Source organism: Andrographis paniculata, unplaced genomic scaffold, assembly GCF_009805555.1.
Source record: "Andrographis paniculata isolate CXL003 unplaced genomic scaffold, ASM980555v1 Contig78END, whole genome shotgun sequence".
Lineage (NCBI taxonomy): Eukaryota > Viridiplantae > Streptophyta > Magnoliopsida > Lamiales > Acanthaceae > Andrographis > Andrographis paniculata.
The window spans coordinates 4,042,090-4,050,192 of NW_026137615.1; positions in this window are offsets into that span (position 1 = coordinate 4,042,090).

The following is an 8,103-nucleotide window of genomic DNA, read 5'->3' on the forward strand; positions in this document are numbered from 1 at the left end:
ATCCAAATCCCCAAACAAACACACCCTTAATTCATTTAACTCTAATGAACTACCATGTATCACAACACATACTACGTACTAAAACAAGACACTATATAATATACTTCCTTCATCCCAAAAGTATAGTTTTATTGTATTAGACACAAAATTTAAGGAATATTAATATTATATTGATGGTGGGTAAAAAATATAGATAAATGACTTTTTTGTCCTTGTGAGTATATTAGTGTAAAAAGTAGTGACAATTGTGTAATAATTATGAAAAAATATGAATAAATTTATAGTAGTGTAGTTATTTATGGAAACAAGACTATTGCTTTGAAACAGACAAAAATGATAAATAAGACTATTGTATTGAAATAAAGGAGTATATAATTGACAATATATGCTAATAATACACACAATAAGTCATTTTATATTAACCATGTGTTGTGTATAATATTTTACACTTCCAATACATGCTAATAATACACACCCTTCTTCTTCTTCTTTTATTTATTTATTTATTTATTTTTAAATGAAACTAATACTACATCCGTTCAATTTCTATTGTCCTAAAGTATATTTGCACGGTTTTTTAGATGATTGTCTTTTTGTTATGAATTGACAAATTTGCCCTTAATTGTATGGTAGAGATGAAAAGTAATAAATGAATAAATCGTAAAAATGTAAAATTTGTGTTTAAATCGTAAAAATGTAAAATTTGTGTTTAAAAAAAGAAATAGGATAATAGTTATTGGACATCCCAAATAGAAAAATATGACATTAATTTGTGGACGGATGGAGTAAAATACTTTTTTCGTCCTCCAAAATTAGTTATGCTTCATTTTTAAATTACTAAAAATATTTTATGGTATTTAATTATATCTAAATATAAATAGATTTTGCTGCATACAATTTAATGAATTGGTGCGAAGAGTGCTGTGTGGGGTTAAAGAAAATGAACACACACACACATTTATCTTACTTTTTTTAAGTTACTAATATCATTTTTTATTTACTTACATCCTATTTTTTTACTGTAAATTTAAATTATTCAATTTATTTACACAAAAAAAAAAAAAAAAACACTTTACTGATAAACGTGTTTTGTCGATGGATTAAGTTAGTGTGTCAGTAATTGTCGTTTGGAATTAATTAATTAATGTGTTAAAAGAGAAAATTGGGTGAGTCAGTGATGTGTCTGTCTCTAGGTGTTATGCTCAGTGATTTTGAAAGACAAAAAAACAATAAGATAATCTGCATTGTTTTCTAGGATTAGTTTATTTCTTTTCCTAATATTTTATTTAATATTAAAAAAATATTATCAGTTATTTATTTTATTATATTAATAATTATTTTAATTCATTGTCTTAACTATTTCAAAACAATTTAAATATAATTGGTGTGTTTTTTTATTAAATTTCTATTATTATTATTTTTTTTCCAAAGAACATCACTTCAATAATTTTTTTAATATTATATTAAAATTAATTGTATATTTAAAATATCAAATCAAATTATTTATACTTAAATTGTATAATTCATTCAAATTCAATATTTTTACTATTTAAATTCCATATATAAAATGCAAATCCCCCAAAAAAATACATTCATCAAATATATCAAAAGTAATACTTTAAATGTTTCAATTGAAAATATTATTTTTTTCCTGTTAAAAAATATTCATTTTCTATTAATATTTTACATAAAGCATAAAGGATAAAATATTAAAATAGTTTTACATAATTTCATTAACTAATAAAATATTATTCATTCGTGGTACTAAAAAATAGCTATATTTTTTAATTTAATAAAACTAATCATATACTAATACAAAGAATACATTTAATTTTTATTTATATTACAAATATACTATTATTCATACACTAATTTATAAATAAAATAAAAAAAATTCTTACACGTTTATATTAATTAATAAAATGTTACTCTTTCCGTCCCAAAATTATAGTATGAGTTGTGTTTGACACAAAATTTAAGGAATATTGACATTATATTGGTAATTGGTAAAAAATACTAATAAAAAACATTTTTGCCCTTGTGAGTGTATTAGTGTAAAAAGTAGTGACAATTATGTAATAATAATAAAAAAAAATAAATGTAGTTTTCTAGTGATATGATTATTTATAGAAATGAAACTATTGTTTTAAGACGAACGAAAATGATAAAATAACTATTGTATTAGAACGGAGTGAGTATTACTTATTATTAATCTTCTACAAAAATTTAAAACACAGCCATTAGTTTTAAACACGTAAAAATTTTAAGACATTACACGAATGAAAATTTGTAAATATAGGGATAGTAAAGTAATTTCACATATAAGGGTGTGGTGAACGAGGAAAAAACAAAGCCGCGAAAGATCCAAACATGATCTGAGTGCGTGTCAGAAAAATATATATATACATTTTGAAGCGGGCCCCACACTCTATCCCACTATTTCATCCGTCCCACATAATTTGTCTCTATTTTATATTTTCGTCCGTCCCACGTAACTTGTCATTTCTATTTTTAAAAATATAATTATGTATTTTAATCGCATTTTAAATTTTAAATTTTTTTAATTTTAATTAAACTATTTACTTATTTTAATTTTAATCTATAATTATTTTTATTAATACACTTCTTAATTATTTACTAATTATATTTTACCTAAATTCTCGTGTCTACGATAAATATGAGACAGAGGGAGTATTAAATTACTGTACTGACTCCTAACCCGTGGGACCTCTTTTATTTCTATACGAGCCTCGTATCAATTTTAATAAATATAATAGTATATCAATTAATTATCGAATAAAATAAATGTATTTTGAAAAATACTTGAGTGATTTAATGATTGATTTTTATTTTTTATTTTGCATATATTGAGTATATAGATATTGGTGATATATATAAATAAATTAAATATTAAGAAATATAAATTTTAAATATATAAAATTTATTAATATAAATAAAAAATACAGTATATATTTAAAAAATGATTATCGCAATTATTATTATTTAGAAAATTTTGTAAATGTGTCAATTATTTCAATAGATATTTTATTCGTTCGCAGAAAACATCTAAAATAATTGTTGTGTATAACAGGTGGCAACTTATATTTAATTCAAATTATATTTATTTTTGTATCAAATGCTCCTATTTCCTGATTTCCATTATGTTTGTTTCACCACGAAGACTAATGAAATGAAAATAATAATAATAATAATAATAATAATAAATGATATTTTAATATAAAAATATTTAATAAGAATCCGTTGAGAAATTTATTAAGAAATATGTTTAACTCATAGTGCACTACTTATGTAATAAGAATAAGTTGAGAAATTAAAGTCCCGTAAAGGACAGACTGGCGGTGTAGAGATTGAATGTGTAACACATGGTTCCTTAGTAAACAAAATTTTAGAATATTACTACAAAATCGTTCGAAAAATAACTATTACAAATTACTATGTTATAAAAGAAAATCAGTGAATGTATTTAAATAAAATTAAAAAAAGCACAAAGTTCACGTCCCTAAATTTATTAAATTGCTCAACAGTACCTCCTCGAAGAAATAAGTCACGTGGAGGAGGCACGTGACGAAAAATACTGTAGAGTCGTGTGTTCTGCTCATCTTTTCATCTACCACGTTAAACTCCATTTGATACATTTTACTCCACCCGTAATATATATATTTTTTAATTTTATAGTAAATTAAGAAATATAATATTTTTTTAGTGTGACAAATAAAAATAGTAATAATTTGTTTTGAATTAAGACGAATAAAATATTATTTTTCTATATTTAAATAAATAATATTTATTTATTTTTAATAAGGATGAATCATGTTACATAAGTATTACAAATACACTAATATTTATACCTATTTATAAAAATTTTACAGAGTAAAATATATGAACCCATTTTTGTTTAAAAAAAAACTTGCACTATTAAACTAAACAAATTAACCGATAATGAGATATTATTATATACTCCTACTTATCAACTACACATAAAAAAAATAATACTCCTATTATTTATTTAATTTTTGTGTTTATTTTTGTAAGTTGAAACAACTCAACTTCTCTTTTTGCAAATTTTGTGTGCATTTTTTTAATATATAATTTATCTAACTATAAAAGAAAAAATCTATCAAAAGTAAGGAATCCACCGGCTCCTCGTGGGAACCCGTAGTCGAAACTAATATCTTGTAAGCCAGATCCGACGGAAAAGTCATGCTAGGTGAACCATACGTGGCAGGTCGAGGATTTGAACCCATGACCTCATGGTCTCAAATCCAACATCTACACCTGACTATTTTTCTTTATTTCTTTTTACTTAGAATTGTTCTTCGGAAAAAAAAGTTATCATAAATCATTTAAATTAAATATTAAAAACAAGCACACATTCATAGGCTGAATGCAGAATATATTTTTTGAAGTGGAATTTTCGTAGGAAATTATTTCTAATGATTTTATTTAATTATTCATTTTATCACTATAATTGAGCAGTCAAATATATATGCAAATTACAAACTAATACTCCTAGAGGGGGGAGGGGGAGACACGAAGAGGAGAACGTGAGGAGTAAAAACAAAAGATCACGAGTCACTCACGTGGTCTTCTGTCAATGCGTTCAATCAGAGACTGACAGTATCTCCGGAAAAATCCCCCGACACCCTCTCCGCTAGTTTTTTCTATCCACGTTCACTTTCTCTTTGCCACGTCAGCGGAGATATTCTTTTCTATTTTATATTCACAACAAAGATATTCATCCTAATTTTTTAATAAATTTTTATTTTTATATTATATATATTATTTTTTAATTATAGTTTTAATTTGTAGTATTAATTATTTATTTAATTATCATACTATATTATATTATATTATTATTTGTCAATATTTTGATTTATTTTTTTGTGTAGTGTAGAGTTTTTACTAACATATGGTATTTATAATTTACATTATATGAAATAAATAATACTAATCATAATAATGGTGATGTGATATTACAATACTAGTAGTACAAATAATTATGTAAAATGATAATAATAATAATAATAATAATAATAATAATATATTTGAAAATATGTAAATAAATAGTACAATAATAAAATAATTGAAAATAAATTTGATGACACATAATAATAATAATAATAATAATAATAATAATAATAATAGTGATGTGATATAACAATGCAAACATGTTTAAATCTACATAGTACAATAATAACTATGATGTAATCTAATAATTCATGTGCGTTCAAACCTATCTAGTGCAATAATTGAATAATTGAAAATAAATTTGATGACACGTAATACTAGTGATGTGATCTAACAATGCAATTGTGTTTAAATCTACACAGTACAATAATAACTATTATATGATTTAACAATGTATGTGTGTTCAAACCTGTCTAGTACAATAATAAATTATGATGTGATCTAACAATACAATTAATAAATAAAACTTAACAAGACAAAACTTGAAATGATTGATCACTGCTACAATAATAAAAATAAATATTGTGATGTGATGTAACAATGAATTTTAAAAAATTATACAAGCCAAAAATAAATTGATTTGATTTAACAAGACATGATATATATAAATAATATATAAGTTATAGTGTCTAACTTTTATATAAATATGCTTGCATTTTACAAAATAAAACACACAAACTTTCATCAAAGATCTTTATATTTTCTCCCACTACTCTACATTCAAGTTTTAACAATTGAGCAAAACTCTTAAAAATCTTCTAATTCTCAAGAGCATTTTTCATTTCAAAGTTTTACGAACATGCTTGAAAATGAAGATTGTTTGCAAAACTCTTTCAATCCTAATGTTACTCAAAATTTTCAAACATTTGTCTCAAATTTTTACGCTTCATCGTATTCTTCTATTCCTCCACACTATTATTATCCTCAAAATTTTCAACATTTCGTAGGTTCATCACATCCTCAAAATTTTCAATCATCTGGAGGTTTTTTTAATCCTCAAAATTTCCAATCATTTCAAAATCAATTTCATCCCTCATCGATGAGTTTTACGCAAAATATATAAATAGAAAGTATTCCTGAATTTTGCACACAAGCCAATCAACAAGATGAAGATGACGTACAAATCATTGCTCCAACGGCAGAGACCAAAAGAAAGTAGACTCGTAAAGAAGATTTGCTTCTTACTAGTGGATGGCTTAACACAAGCAAAGATGCACTAATAGACACTCATAAAAAATGTACTACTTTTTGGAAAAAAAATTCTCAATATTTTAATGATAACAAATCTGAAGTAGGGGTGTCAAGAAGTGTAAACCAATGCAATAATCGTTGTCAAAAAATAAATAAAATCGTCTCAAAATTTGTTGGATGCTTTCAACAAGCTAACCAACAAAATAATTTTATATTATTTAATTGCTTTAAAATTTATAATTATATTTTATTTAATAAATTAAATTAAATTTACTAATATTGATTTGTTCAATAGAATTATATAATATTTGTATTTATATATTTTAAATTTCAAATTGATAAAATATATTCAATATTGATATCATTTTGTAGAATATAAAATATTATGAATGATAAAAATACTACAAAATTTAAATATAACAATAAATTCAATATAAATTACAAAAATAAAACATATATAATATATATACATTCCTAAGTGTGATGTGTCCCAACGCTGGGAAGCACAGTGCTTCTAATTTTTTTTTAAAAAAAAATGATGATGTGGCGCACGTTGTGGATGCTTTGACGAAAAATAAGAGAAAATTAAAATTGTTAAATAAGTTCATTGGATATATAATACACCTTCAGTCTCAGCTAAATTGTCATATTTAATGTAGACACATAATTTTATGTATTAATTAAGAAGTGTATATGTGAAAATAATTTTAATTTAATAAATAATTATATATTAAGATTAAAATGACTAAATAGTTTAATTAAAATAAAAAAATTATAAATTAAAAATTTTAAAATATGATTAAAGTGTATAATTATATTTCAAAAAATAATAAAATAAATTACATAGGATAGACGAAAATGAGACAAATTAAGTAGAATGGAAGAAATAAAATTTTATACAGCACAAATATATAATATATATATATATCTATATATAATTAAAAATAAATTAATTTTATAAAAAAATAAATATCGGTAAAAATAATTGTCTGTTGAGAAGAAATAAAAATAAATATATTTTGAACGAACATGAGGTATCAATTTTAATTTAAAATAGTAAACAAACACCAACGTTTGCCTCATATTTACAACGCCAACCATTATTAACAAAATGAGGCAAGAACAGGAATCATCGAACTCCGGCTCTATTTTACGGCCTTCTGGGAACACCTATCTCTTACCCAAATATTTGAATCCTAATCTCTCAAAGTGAAATAATTTAAAATAGAAAAAAATTGTTTGTAGAAAATTTACTGAAATGTATGATGTGATATAAATAGGTATTGATGTGATATTTTGAGTGTAAAATTGATATAAATAGGTAGTGATGTGATATAAATTTAATTTGATATATTTGAAAGAAAAAAATTGAATGAATAATATATTTGAGAAAAAAATTGGCCGAACAAACACACCCTTCTTTGATTTGTCTCATTTTATTTGATGTGTTTCTATACTCATTGCGTCATTAAGCTGAATTGTGGTAAAAAGATATTTTTATTTTATTGTCTACTAAAAAGGTACTTATATCACATTTGGAATATTTTTACTAGAGAAAATAAATATTAATAATTATTAGTTATTTTTATTAAAATTTATATTTAAATATTCAAGCACATCGTGTATACACGTATGACTATTGAAAATTAATGCTCCCTCCCTCCTTTCCATATAGCGCGGTACATTATTTTAGAAGCGGTGTAATTAGTAGATAATTAAGTATTATTAAAAAAATAATTAAAATAACTAATTAGTTTAATTAAAATTAAAAAAAATAAATTAAAAAGTTTAAAAATAAAACAGTGTGTAATTATTTAAAAAAAAAAATTACGTGAAATATAAGACGTGGGACGGACAGAAACATCCAACGTTGACATATGTTACGTGAGACGGAGGAAATACTATAAATTAAATAATTAAATA